This window comes from Anguilla anguilla, chromosome 2 (assembly GCF_013347855.1).
Source record: "Anguilla anguilla isolate fAngAng1 chromosome 2, fAngAng1.pri, whole genome shotgun sequence".
In the NCBI taxonomy this organism is placed as follows: domain Eukaryota; kingdom Metazoa; phylum Chordata; class Actinopteri; order Anguilliformes; family Anguillidae; genus Anguilla; species Anguilla anguilla.
Window position 1 is genome coordinate 62540955 of NC_049202.1, and position 12869 is coordinate 62553823.

The following is a 12869-nucleotide window of genomic DNA, read 5'->3' on the forward strand; positions in this document are numbered from 1 at the left end:
CAAAAATCAGTAAATATTAATATCTTTAATCTTTATTCTCACACCTGATATGAGAGAGAGAGAGGGTTGGGGGGAGGTGTGGGGGTTGAGAGAGAAGGTAGAGATCCCCCCTTTCATGACACTCATGTTACATGTACCCCCATTCCATTCCAGCACTTTTTGTAATTTGTATTTGTCCTAATATTGTAGCTTGTTCTTCTCCCTAGTTTGGCTTTGCATAAGTTAGGTCAGAATAATGTTCACTGCGTGAACTAAACTATGTTCTTGGCTATAAGTAACTGTACAAAATGAGTATTGTACCTTATTGAACCTGTGTTTTGTAGTTGTCCAATGACCATAATATGCACTTTTTGTACGTCGCTTTGGATAAAAGCGTCTGCTAAATAAATGTAATGTAATGTAATGAGAGATGGAGCGAGAGCGAGCAAAGAGGTGGAGAAAAGGAACTGAGAAGGGTGAAAAAACAGAAGCACCCTGCACCCTTCCTCTCAGATCACAGCGCCTGAGCGGTTGCTGTGGGTACCCTGCACGGGTCACAGCAAGATTAATTTTTCACCAAAACAACACGGCTACGGCACAGGCTTGGCATTACCTCTGCAGGCGCTTGCCGCTTGATTCATGAATACAGCTTGTGACATTTTCATCAGAGCTGTGCTATAGATCCCAGCCTAAGCTTTGCTGTGAATTGTTGGCTTAGCACTTGGATGTGGAAAAATCCATAGAATACATGGGAAGGCTTCTGTGTGTGGTGATTGTAGGCCAGTAGGGGGTGCTATACCCTCTGAAATAAAACCCAGTTCTCCCCAATGTTGCCGGAACTTCCAGCACTCAGCTGAATAATTAAAACATGGACACTGGGTGGTAGAGATCCCATGGCAGTGATACACCAGAACAGGTATAGACGCCTGTGCAGCGGCTAAATGTATGGTTGGATAACTCTCGAGCCTAACTGGCAAAGGAAAATCTCTCCTTGAATTTGCAGTTTTAATATTCTGGTGCGTGAATTACCGCAGTATGTCGGCAGTGGAAGAACCACAATACCACTCATAGCAAATACCTTGAACGCCTCGTTGAAAAAGGTGCTACATAAATTGAACTAACAGTCATTTAATATTATTCCTGTTGTCATAGCAACAACAATAACACCAATGGCATACTGGTCCTAATATTCATCTGCAATGCAAATGGACTACGTTATGGACAAATCTTTGCGGAATGTCCTCCCTTTTATTGTTTACATGATGTACCGTCACCACTGTAATAGTGCGAAACACAACTCTTCTTCGGATCCCTGCAATAAAACTGTCAGTGCAATGCTTTCTCATTTCATCTTTTATTCAGTCACAGGATAACACCAGTATTAAAAGTAATATCAGATTTTGTGTCAATAAAAACAGAAGATGTCCAGCCAGAGACATTAAAACACAAAATGAATCTACAAATCAAAACCTTTATTGCAAAATACGCAGCCAAGACCAAGACTTGTTAATAGCAAACCACCGATTTGATGAAAGACTGCCATCATGTGGAAACAAGGCCAAACGCATCTAAGACGCTCGTAAGCTCCAAATGACCGAAAATGTCAGGCGTTTTATAAGTGAATGAACCTGGATGCAGACTCCAAAAACACCTAATGGGTCTGAATTACTACGACCTTTGAGCACGTGCAAAACCTTTTAGCACACGCAAAACCAATAACATGAACAACGTTTGGTCATGGTATTTGTTTTGCACCAACCATTTGTTGTGTTATTAGTTTTAAAGTTTTAGTAAATCAGGCCCCTATTATGTTGGGCGACAGTCAGTTGTGGGCCATGCTGCGGTGAACCTAAACGTATGTATTCAAATGTTCTATTTAACCTTCACGGAATCCAATATGTTCCGGCCCAATCTTTGCTTAGTGGGATCCAAGCTGCGGTGGAGAATGAATTTGGAGACCATTTTTCTGAACAATTTCTAGGACTTTCTAAAACTCCACCATCTGGGAGGTGCCAGCCGAATTACCGACCTGGTGTAGCCCACAGCCTCGTATTATATCTTTGCTCTAAACCAGTGGTCTCCAACCCTGGTCCTGGAGACCTCCAGGGTCTACTGGTTTTCTTAGTGACTCTGCACTTCATTAATCAATTAGAGCAGTTGATTACACAGTTAACTCAACTCACCTGTTGTCTTGGGTCTCAATTGGGTGCTGATATTAAGGTGAAAACAAAAACCAGCAGACCCTGTAGCTCTCCAGGACCAGGGTTGGAGACCACTGCTCTAAACTGTGCTTAGTGTCTGGTAAATTCAATTACCAGACATTAAGGCGAAAAGGAGTGCACAGAAGTCGGTAAAATGCGCACGGTGTCGCTTTAATTATTGTGCTTTCTGTAGGCGTAAAAAGCCACATTCATAATGGCTAGCTGACTAAAGTTATTATCTATAATAGCAGTAATAAAAGTAGCTCTTGGGATTAAATCTAGAACCGCAGAGCTGGTCTGATTGACTGAAATGGCGTTATCCATGGAGATTTCTGGAATATCCACGCTCAAAGTGGAGAGGTAAAATAAATAAAGGTAATGTGTCGAGATATCATTCAGCTGAAAAATACCGCCTTCAACTCAAATTTAGGCGACTGATGCAAATGTACGGATACCGGGTGTTTGGACCGGTTTCATTTTTATAGCCTATATTTCGTGTCTGATGTGGTTCTCAGTGCTGGGATATACATAATAAAGTTGAGAGTGCAACGTTGGCAATGGTGTTCATCACTTAAATGGCTAGCTGTTGTGCGAGAATTGTTTGGCTGTTCATGCTAGACTGGTTCCGTTCTCTAGTTCAATTTTCAAAATAGACCGAGCGGACGTGACATATTACCCTTGGCTGCTCCTGTGCAATCAACACTAGCTAATGATTACATTTCTGTGGTGGTCGAGGTCGAAATCTACTGGTTGAAAAATGACGCGTACCGTGCGTAATACCGCAACATAACACAGCCAAACTTGCCTTTTTAAATACCAAGGCACCGACACATAAACCTTGATATTGTCGTCGCCCCAGAAAATCTAATGACCGTCCCTCGTATTAATTCTGCTGCTCTGTCTCTGCACATTGAAACATTTAGGCATCCCAGCACTTTCTTGCATTTCTTATGAATATGAAACGTCGAACGCCAGTTAAATGCCGCGCGAAAGCGAATTGTCACAACTCCGAACGCAAGGGAGTAGAAAATAAGTTAACATACAGCATGTAATTGTGCATATGCAATAGCTCATTCTGCCATGCATTTATTGAATACATATTTGCTATAATATTTCACCAATACCTGGAGTACATTTATCACCGTTTTTCACGTTTGAAAATGTGAAGCACTGGTAATACTGGGATCATTGAAACTATTGGCGTCCTTTCGAAAAAGCTCTGTAAAAATGCAGGATATTATTATTAATATTTAAAATGTCACTCTATTAAACTACTGATGACTTTGAATGCATAGAACGCCTGTGCATTTAGATAAAATGGAAAATGGTAATGTTGCCATCAGAAGAAAAAGATAATATAAAAGCTGTTAAAGTTGCTAAACGCACAGACTGAAAGATGATCACGCCTGCGGAAAGGTGTTTTGCACGCTGCTTCTGTCTTCACTGACAATGCGCAATTCTCACGTCATACGTGCTCTTTGGTTTGTTTTAATCGTTATAAAGCCTCTTTTTGTGTGCCTAATTTGAATATAACTCACTGCTGAGAATGTAACCGAAAAGGACCTTGGTTTCATCCAGAAAAAACGGAGCCTTCGACAGCACAGTGTCCCTGTCACTACATAGAAGAGCAAGCTTTATACATTGGGTGAGTACTAAGTAGACCACTCTAAATTGTCCATCGGTGTGAATGGTGAGTGAATGGTGTGTGTGCCCTGTGATAGATTGGTGACCTGTCCAGGGTGTATTCCTGCCTCTCTCCCAGTGCACGCTGGGATAGGCTCCAGCACCCCCCGTGACCCTGACCAGGAATTCACGATTATAGATGATGGATGGATGGATGGATAGATAGATAGACTGCCCCCTACTGGACAATCCATATTACCTTTAGTTACTAACAAAGGAAAGCATACTTAGCTTTAGCCAAGGGGGAGCAGATAGACTGAGGTCATTGCTGCCTGGAGAGGAGAGGAGAGGGAGGAAGAAAAGGAGAAAGAGGCAGCGCCTTGAGAGTGACAGTGCAGTTAATACTCCGCTGTGCCCTTCTGTTGGGAGGGCTCTGAGATTTTGGGCAGCCTGTCTGACCCCCCTGCCCCAGCCAGATGGTCCTCTGAGCAGCTCTCCGGAGGAAGCGGCCGTGGGCTGTGAGTCAGGACGGAGCGAGTCTGCTGGAGAAAGCGATGTCATCCCCTGTGGCTTTCTCTGTACTGCGCCGTGATTGGTTCCCGCCGCTGGGAGGCCGAAATCGGCAGTTTGACGAGCTTCAGTCATGTCTCTTGGCCACCTCAGTTCGAGTAACCTAATTTTCCATCGCGGTGTGTAATTTTGACTTCCTCCCAAGTGCCGTCCAAAGAACAAAGCAGCAAATAATACTGTGTAAATAGCTTACTCACAGTAATAAATAACCTACATCAGAGACTTAGAGCATAAGACCTTGAAATTTGTTTTGGTGAATTGCCAGGCTATTTGCTTGGCTTTAAATGTGCTGATGTGAGAAAATGGCACACAGATAAACAAATCTAGCTCTCAGTTCAGAAAGAACGCAAACCTCAGAACTGACCGCCTGTGTGCCTGCATGTGGGACATGGAGGCGTCTTTGTGCTCACTTGAACAGGCTTGGGCTGGGGGGTGGGCGAGGGGGGGGGGGGGCTCGATGAGTGTGCGAGCTCGTATGCGTTTGGTAGTACAGATGTGGTTCTGTGTACTTCTGCTTGTAGTGCGTTTGCTTCACGTGTACGGCTTCTGTCTAGCATGCAGTCCAGAAAGCCCTCTCTGGTGCCTCACCATGGCAACACCTCTGTATGCAGACTTGCCATCCATGTTGCCATCTGTGCCACTGTCACAGGCCACCGTGGTTACTTCCCCCTCCGGCCACAGGGGGGAGGTGTGGAGCATTAATCAGTGTGGAGCTTTAAACCTTGGTTTCATAAAAATCAAATGCAAGGACGGCGTGAGGGGAAATCGGAGACAGATGTACCGACACCTTCCCCATAAACAACTTTTCAGTGGGCAGTTAATGTTGCAGGTTAAGGCAGGAGAGGGAGGGAGGAAGAGAGAGAGAGAGAGAGAGAGAGAGGTATAGGGATAGATAGAGATAGGGAGAGAGAGAGGGGAAACATTTGGAAACATTTCCTTAATGTGTTGCAGGGTGGTGTGTGTGTTTGTATGGGATGTGGTGGATGGAGGGATCCTGGTATGACATATTGCCACAGAGATTAGGTCTGATTGGTATGCGCGGAACACAACTTCCTGTAGAAACTGCACTCGGTTAAGAAACAGTGAAATAACTGCTATGGGACTTTTAAATCTCCTGCTTTCACTCTCACTCTTTCTCGCTCACTCTCTCTCAGTCAGACGTGTGAAATCACAGGGGACATTAGCTGTGTACTTGTGAAATGTCGGCAAAGAGGAGAAGAAGTCTGGTGTTGAGAGGAGAACTCGTGTGCGGTGCAGTCTGAGGCTCTGGGTCTGACCGTAAGTGCGCAGCGTCTCAGCAGAAAAACTCCTTTTGAACTGTTATCTTAAGCCCCTGTCAGCCAGATTAAGATCCAAAGCAAGTAGGCAATATGCAGCGATCAACACTAATTAAACAAAACAGTTTGTCTCAGTGTGTTATGAAGCTGGTCCTGAAAAAAACTGGAGAAGAAGAAGGATGTGGCAAATATGTATGGACGCAGATAGAGAGAGAGAGAGAGAGAGAGAGAGAGCAAGGGTGAGAGAGGGAGAGAGCGAGAAAAAGAGAACGAGAAAGAGAGCAAGAGAAAGGGTTTGAGAGAGAGGGGGGAGGGAGAGAGAGCGAGAGAGAAGAGCGAGAGTGAGGAGAACATGTCCCCTATTGCAGTTCTTGCATGCTCTGGTGAAAGACATTGGGCAGAGGGCCAGCCACGCATGCTGGACTGTTGTGTGTTGACTGACAGTTCTAGTTCAATACTGGTATTGTTGTTCATTGCAATGACACCTTTTATTGGATTGGGTCATTGGGTGAGACAACTGCATGCCTCCCCCCTTCTCCAAAATCCAAAGTCTCATGCCTGAATTAGCTATTGATCCTTATCAGCGTTGCTATAGCAAAGCTGTGAAAGCATCAACATGTGACCGTCATCGTGTGACCCTCCACCGATCACTTAACCGGGTACTGGCTATTAACCAGAATTAATGTTCATTGATTATCTCCCAATCTACGAAGCTGAATACACACATTAATGCAGAAACAACAATATCTATTTTTAAGAAATCATTTTTCTGGCTTATGTTTCCTTTAAAAAAAAACGAAAATTTTAACCTTTTTCTTTGTCCGATTTTTAAAATCATTTTCCTCCTGTAAGAGGAAAGCCTGACCGCCGCTCAGTGTTTGCGAGCGAATTCTCACGCGTTTGCGGGAAGCGGGAGAAAATAAAAAAAGCAAGAACAAAAGAAAGGACCCTGGGGGTTTTCCGAAATGCGCTGGAGCCCATCGGGGGGTGACGGGCCGCGGGGCGCTGAGGCGAGGTGCGATGGGAAAACTTTCCCTGTCGGGTGCATTTACACGGGACCACGCTTAACCCAGGCGAATAAAAAAGTCAATAAATACCTCGGGGAAGGTGGGTAAAGCTAATCCCGCGCCCCGTGGTCTGGAGAGAGGCTTCCTCTGGGAACTTTCACACAGTCCCTCCACAGAGTCTCCATTTGTGGCGAATTTTTTGCGAGGGAAATGGAAGACAAAGAGATGGGAGAGATGGAAAGAAAAAGAATCCTCCTTTATTTATTTATTTATTTAAAAAATGTAGATCCACAGGTAGATATCTATACAAACATTCCTGTAATTGTACAGCTCCTAGAATATTTTTTTGCAGTGCCAAGCAGTTACATAACAAGTGGAGGAGGCAGACAGGTCAAAGTCCAAGACAGCAGTGAGCTGGGGCTTCTGTCTGTGTGTGTGTGTGTGTGTGTGCGTGTGTGTGCGTGTGTGCGTGTGTGCGTGTGTGCGTGTGCGTGCGTGTGTGTGTGTATGTGTGCGTGTGTGTGTGTGTGTGTGTGTGTGTGTGTGTGTGCGTGTGTGTGTGTGTGTGTTTTTGCACCAGCAGTGTGTATACCCTATGCCCCACTCTCCTCTGCTTTGACCGACCTGGGCCCTTCCTTACAGTACAGTGAGCCTGGGGGGGGGTGGTCAGGGAGCGTGTGGCAGTTACGGTGGCTGCTCTGATGGTTCAGCAGTAACGCAGGACTCCACCCCCCCACCCTCCCCCCCCCCCCACACCACCCAACCCCCCGTCTCTTTCCCTCTCTCCCTGCGACTGAGGATGATAAATCTGCATGACCAAAAAAAAAAACAGCCAAGCCAAGCAGGCAATTTGCAGCAGAACTCATTCTGTCTGCGTTTTTTTTTGAAAGGTACATATTTCACGCTACAAAATGTTCGTGAAGTCAAATTTCATATCGAAATATATTCATCTGCGTATGGAAGGGGGGTGGGGGGGGGTGGGGATAACAAGCAAAGTGAAAGGCAATTTCTAAGAACAGTTTTACACATCAATGTAAATGGAGTGATTGACAGTATATTGTGCCATCATCCCTTTACTGAGCTAAACCTGTAAGCTGCACGCAAAGACAGGACCTCCTTCACAGGCCGATATTGCACTAGTCTCCTGCACAATCACACGAATGCAAACCTAAGAGAACTGTTTAACAAAACCAAACAAATGAATCATCGAAACAGGTGTTACACTACCTACACACCCCAGCCAATGTACGTGGTGTATTTGTGTGTGTGTGTGTGTGTGTGTGTGTGGGGGGGGGGGGTAAAGTGTGATTCCTGCAAATGCGCCCCCAACATTGTACTCCCAGGGACTTGTTTGACAGTCAGTGAGGCTCTTAGCTTGCGATGGCTTGTCAGCCTAGATGATGTACTGATGTACAGACTGCTGCCTATGTTGTTCTCAAAGGACCCGACAGTGTCTAACCCAGGGATGTAATTTATGGGGGGGGGGGGAGAGGGGACTTACAACCCCCCCAATATTACAAAACAGCCCAAGTAACCCGCCCCTGCCCCCTGAATAATACAGCATGATGATGAGAAAAATTATTTCATATATTAAAGATGGGGATTTCATGTTGTGATTGAGATATACTGACCAGTTGTTTGGAGTATTTTACCTTAGAATGAATCTTAAATGGTCATTTTTCAACTGTTTTCAATTTCTTCCAAGGGGCTTGCCCCCAGGATGCAGTTCTTGGGGTCTATGCATTTCAGTCCCCCCAATATTCAAACAAAACTTATGCCCTTGGTCTAAGCTGTTGGACAGACGGTGAGACAGCCGGACAGTGTCTATCCAGTCGGGCAGACGGTGAGACGGCCTGACTGTGTCTAACCAGTCGGGCAGACGGTGAGACGGCCTGACTGTGTCTAACCAGTCGGGCAGACGTAGAGCCAGTAGCATCAGTGTTGATCTCACAGCCGGGTAATTACGCTGTTCCCCCTGTCTCTCAGCTCTGCTGGAGCCAGTCCTGCTGCTGATGGGGTCAAACACACCCATACTCTTTTACCAGGCCATAAATTTATAAAATCCATATCCATTAAAGAATACAAAAAAAAAAAAACCCTGCATATAGTTTGACTAATCAATCAATTCATCGTGTAAATACATAAATTCAAAGCACTCACACACACACACACACACACACACTCGCACACATGCACGAGACAGTGTAATGAAATTGAAGTCATGTGGATTAGCATTTGACGGGCCGGTGGAAATGGGCGGAGCCTCGTGAGTCACTGCCTTCAATAGAGATTAACACTTTCATATGGAAGCCATACGCAGACACATATAATAATCACCTCTATAGAGTAAAGATATCAACAAAAGTCAATACAGAATTAGATATTGTTTATATTTATATATGCACGTATATATATATATATATATATATATACGGAGCTATAGCTGGGTACTTGCCTCAAAAAAATTTGGCAATCCAAGAAAGGTTGTAAGAAGTTAACAGCTAAAGTGTGCACACGCACCCACACGCTTGCACGCTCAAATACGCACACACTCTTTCTCTCTCGCGCACACACACACACACACACACACACTGTCCAGTCTATAGCCCTAATGAAACCAAGTCTCCTTAACTGCTTTGGGCGCCTCAGAACCAATTAAAAAAGCTGCTCAGCGCTTCGCAATTACTTCTTGGAGTGGCTATTGACTGACACTTGCTCATAAGTGGTGACCGTTTCCCCTGCTGCACGGACTCTTCACCTCATCTACAATACAGGCGCTCGAGCGCTAGCCGCTAATGGCCGCCCTGGACTCTGTCCAGCCAGGCGCGTCTCGGTTGCAGTAAACCAGCCGCCCGCCAGATCGGCGTCGGCGCCCAGAGCTCCGTTCGCGTGATGTTTCGCGAGGGTGCGGTGACGTCACACCCGTCTTATCTGGCGTGGAATCCACGGCGAGCACTGGCGCGAAAGTGCGCAGGTGTCGGCCATCTTTGTTCCCCCCCCCCCCCCCCCCCCACCCGATTAATAAATCGGCGTGCGTGGCTGCAGCTGAGCGATTTGCCCAGCCTTGACCAGATCACTAACAGACGCTGATTAGCTGTTGATTAAAGTCTTAATTGGGAAGATAATTGCCTTTAGCGAGCGACAGGCGTGGAACAAGGTGGGTTCTTAAGTAATAATAAAAAAAAGCTCTCAGTGCTGGACTGCATCTGCTTTCAGGATGCACACAGCCCCGCTCCCCTCCCCGGCAACATCCTGGACGGCTTCGCCTGTCAGCCATGGTGACTTAACCGTTGTCATGGTGAATCCTCCTCCTCCATTGTCTGCTAACAGGATGGTCAGGGTGGTTGGAGAGGTGAGGGGTTGGGGGGCGGGGGCGGGGGCGGGGGGAGCGTTGGGTGGCAGGGGTATAATAGCTGTGGTGATTCACCGAAAAATGTGTTTGGTGCAGAGAGGAGGGGTGAGGCGTGGGTGATAGCGTGGGGGAGCGGGGGGGGGGGGGGGGGGGGGGCGGTAGGGGGTGCTTCAATCACACAGGTGCCTATCATGAGAATTTGCTTTAGAGGCCCCCAATCTATCGCTTTTAAATTTTTTATCTTTTGATTTTAGAATGTTTCTGCAAAAGCTGCAACAGCAGGATCCATTTCTATTATTTTTTTAAATGAACAAATTTCTCCCAACAGCCTGGAGCAAGGCCTCAGTGACGTTGCGTCACACGTGCCTAGGACATTTTGTTTTTTCAGTCAGGCCCCGCGGAACAGCCTGAGCGGTAACAGTCCTGGTCTGCAGCGGTATGTTCACCTCGCGGCTGCTGGCTGGCAGCTCATAGGCACGCTTGTGTAGGCCACGATGCCGCGTGCTCTGGGGCCTGTTCACACATTTAAAAATGCCGGCTTCGCGTCAGCACTCAAATGCTACATTCATCACGTGGGACACATTGGAGTCTTAATGGAATGTGCAAGACTATATATATATATATATATATATATATAAGTTTTTGGAACAAACAGGGTAGCAAATTGAAGAATATTGTCTTTGGAAAGTGAATGTTAGTCTCAGTGACAGTAGCCAGATTGAGTTTAGTGGAGTGTGCGTTACATTTCCCTGGTGGGGGTTTGGCGGTGGGTGGGGGCGGGGGGGGCGGGGGGGGGGAGCTGGTACATCACCGTTGGTGAAGCGTCTTTCTCTCTCCTTTCACTCGCATGCTGACTACTTTATCTGCTTTCGCTCGAAGCAGTATCTCCCACCTCCAGTCACATCGGCGCAGTCGGGTAACCCAGCCGGTCTGTGAAATGCACACGTAGCGCTGTAGACACGAGCCGACACCGCGAGTCTAACCCGCAATCATCCGCAAAAAAAAGCAGCTCGAATCGCCTCGAAGCGCCGCTCGCTAATCTGCCGAGAAGGTCTGCACAAACAGCGAAACGTTTCGCAGGCGGAGGGATCACGGAATGCTGCGCTCTTCCGATCGGGAACGCGGTGTTTTTTTTTCTTTCTTTTCCGCTAGCCATGTACCGCAAAGCCAACCCCTCACAAACACGGCCTGGGTCGCGCTTTGCATCCCAATGCACACGCTGCATATTAACCTACAGGTCAACAGCCCGAAGCGCACCTGATTCATTTATATTCAGGTGCAAGTGGAAGAGCTGAAACTTCAAATTACATTTTCTTTTACCGCACATGCATGGGTCTTTCCCCCCCCCCACCTGCACACAAATTAAAATGAGTAAAATGGAAAGGTGCTAGTTTTGACAGGTTATATTCTTAGTTTTCTTGAATATATTCATGCTCATGTCAATGCCAAGAGGAGAGGAACTTCTACTGTGTCTAACAACCTGTGTACCTCTGGCACACACCCGATAGCGGAATAGTGCCTCCCTCTCTTTTTCTTTCTCGCTCTCTCTTTCTCTCCATCTCTCCATCTCTCTCTGTCCCTCTCTCCCCCTCTCTCTCTTTCTCTCCATCTCTCTCTGTTCCTCTCTCCTGTCTCTCTCCCCCTCTCTTTTTCTTCCTCTCTCACATGCCGGATCATGGCATGGTTTCTGTGACGGCCTGGTGCCTGGGTGTCACTGAATGGATTAACACTGTGCTATGTGCTGAAACATTTATTATCTGTTATCTTTCTTTCTTTCTCTCTCCTTCACCCAGTGTCATTCTCTCCACCCCGTCCCCCCTCCCCCCCTTTCCCTCTAGACCAATTTCTCTTCTGGCTCTTATACCTCCATTCTTCACCTCCTCCCTCCTTTTTCCCCCCCTCTCCTGCCTTTCATTTCTTCTTCTCCTCTGTACTGGGGCTACCAGTTTTTACTGTCTTCCCGGTCTGTGTGTGTGTGTGCGTGTGTGTGTGCCTGTGTGTGTGTGTGTGTGTGTGTGTGTGTGTGTGGGTGTGTGCATGTGCGTGTGTGTGTAAATGCGCTGTCTGGTCTCCTGCTAGGGTGACACAGCTGAAAGATTAAGGGGTCTGAGGGGAGTTTTCTGCCTGAGGCTGAGGTTTCCGGAACAGACTAAAGATGGTCAGTCCAAATCAGCACCGAGCACCGTGGCTCTTGTGTGCACATGCTCGCTCACACGTGCACATTCACGCTCGCGTGCGTGCTCACGTGCACAGGTACACGCACGTGCACTTTGGCAGACACAGAAACAAACAAACAAACAAATGCACATACACACACCGCCGCACACATACACTGCTACTTTATGTCTATTTGGTTGTTTTGACATGATCTCAACTTTTCATGTAACACCTTAGGTAGAGGGTTGCAAACTAACACCATTAAAATTATTTTCAGCTGCAGAAATTACACAGTATTATTAGATTGTCAGAACAACTGGTAAAGTCTATGAATATTCAATTGCATATTATTAACCAATTGTAGAGGACTCTCGACGTTGTCAGCTGTGACAGACTTACTGATAAAGAAAGTGACCTTTGCAAACCTTAACCTGATGTTTTTTTTTGTGTGTTTTTTAAAAATGTCATTTTATTGTGTTTTGTTGATATTTTATTAATTTTTTTTTTTGCATTTACAGTACATTTAACAGTCTATCTAGTGTTCTACGGCGAAGAGGAGGCACCCGGCCCCCGGCCAGCGGACCAGGCGTCCGTGGCGGTTATTGCGGGCGTTCGGTGCGAACCGAGGCGGCAGCGATCGGCTCGTGAAGCGGGCCGTCTGGAACATCTCCTGGGAGATGAAGGGCTCGCATCAAAGAGCCGG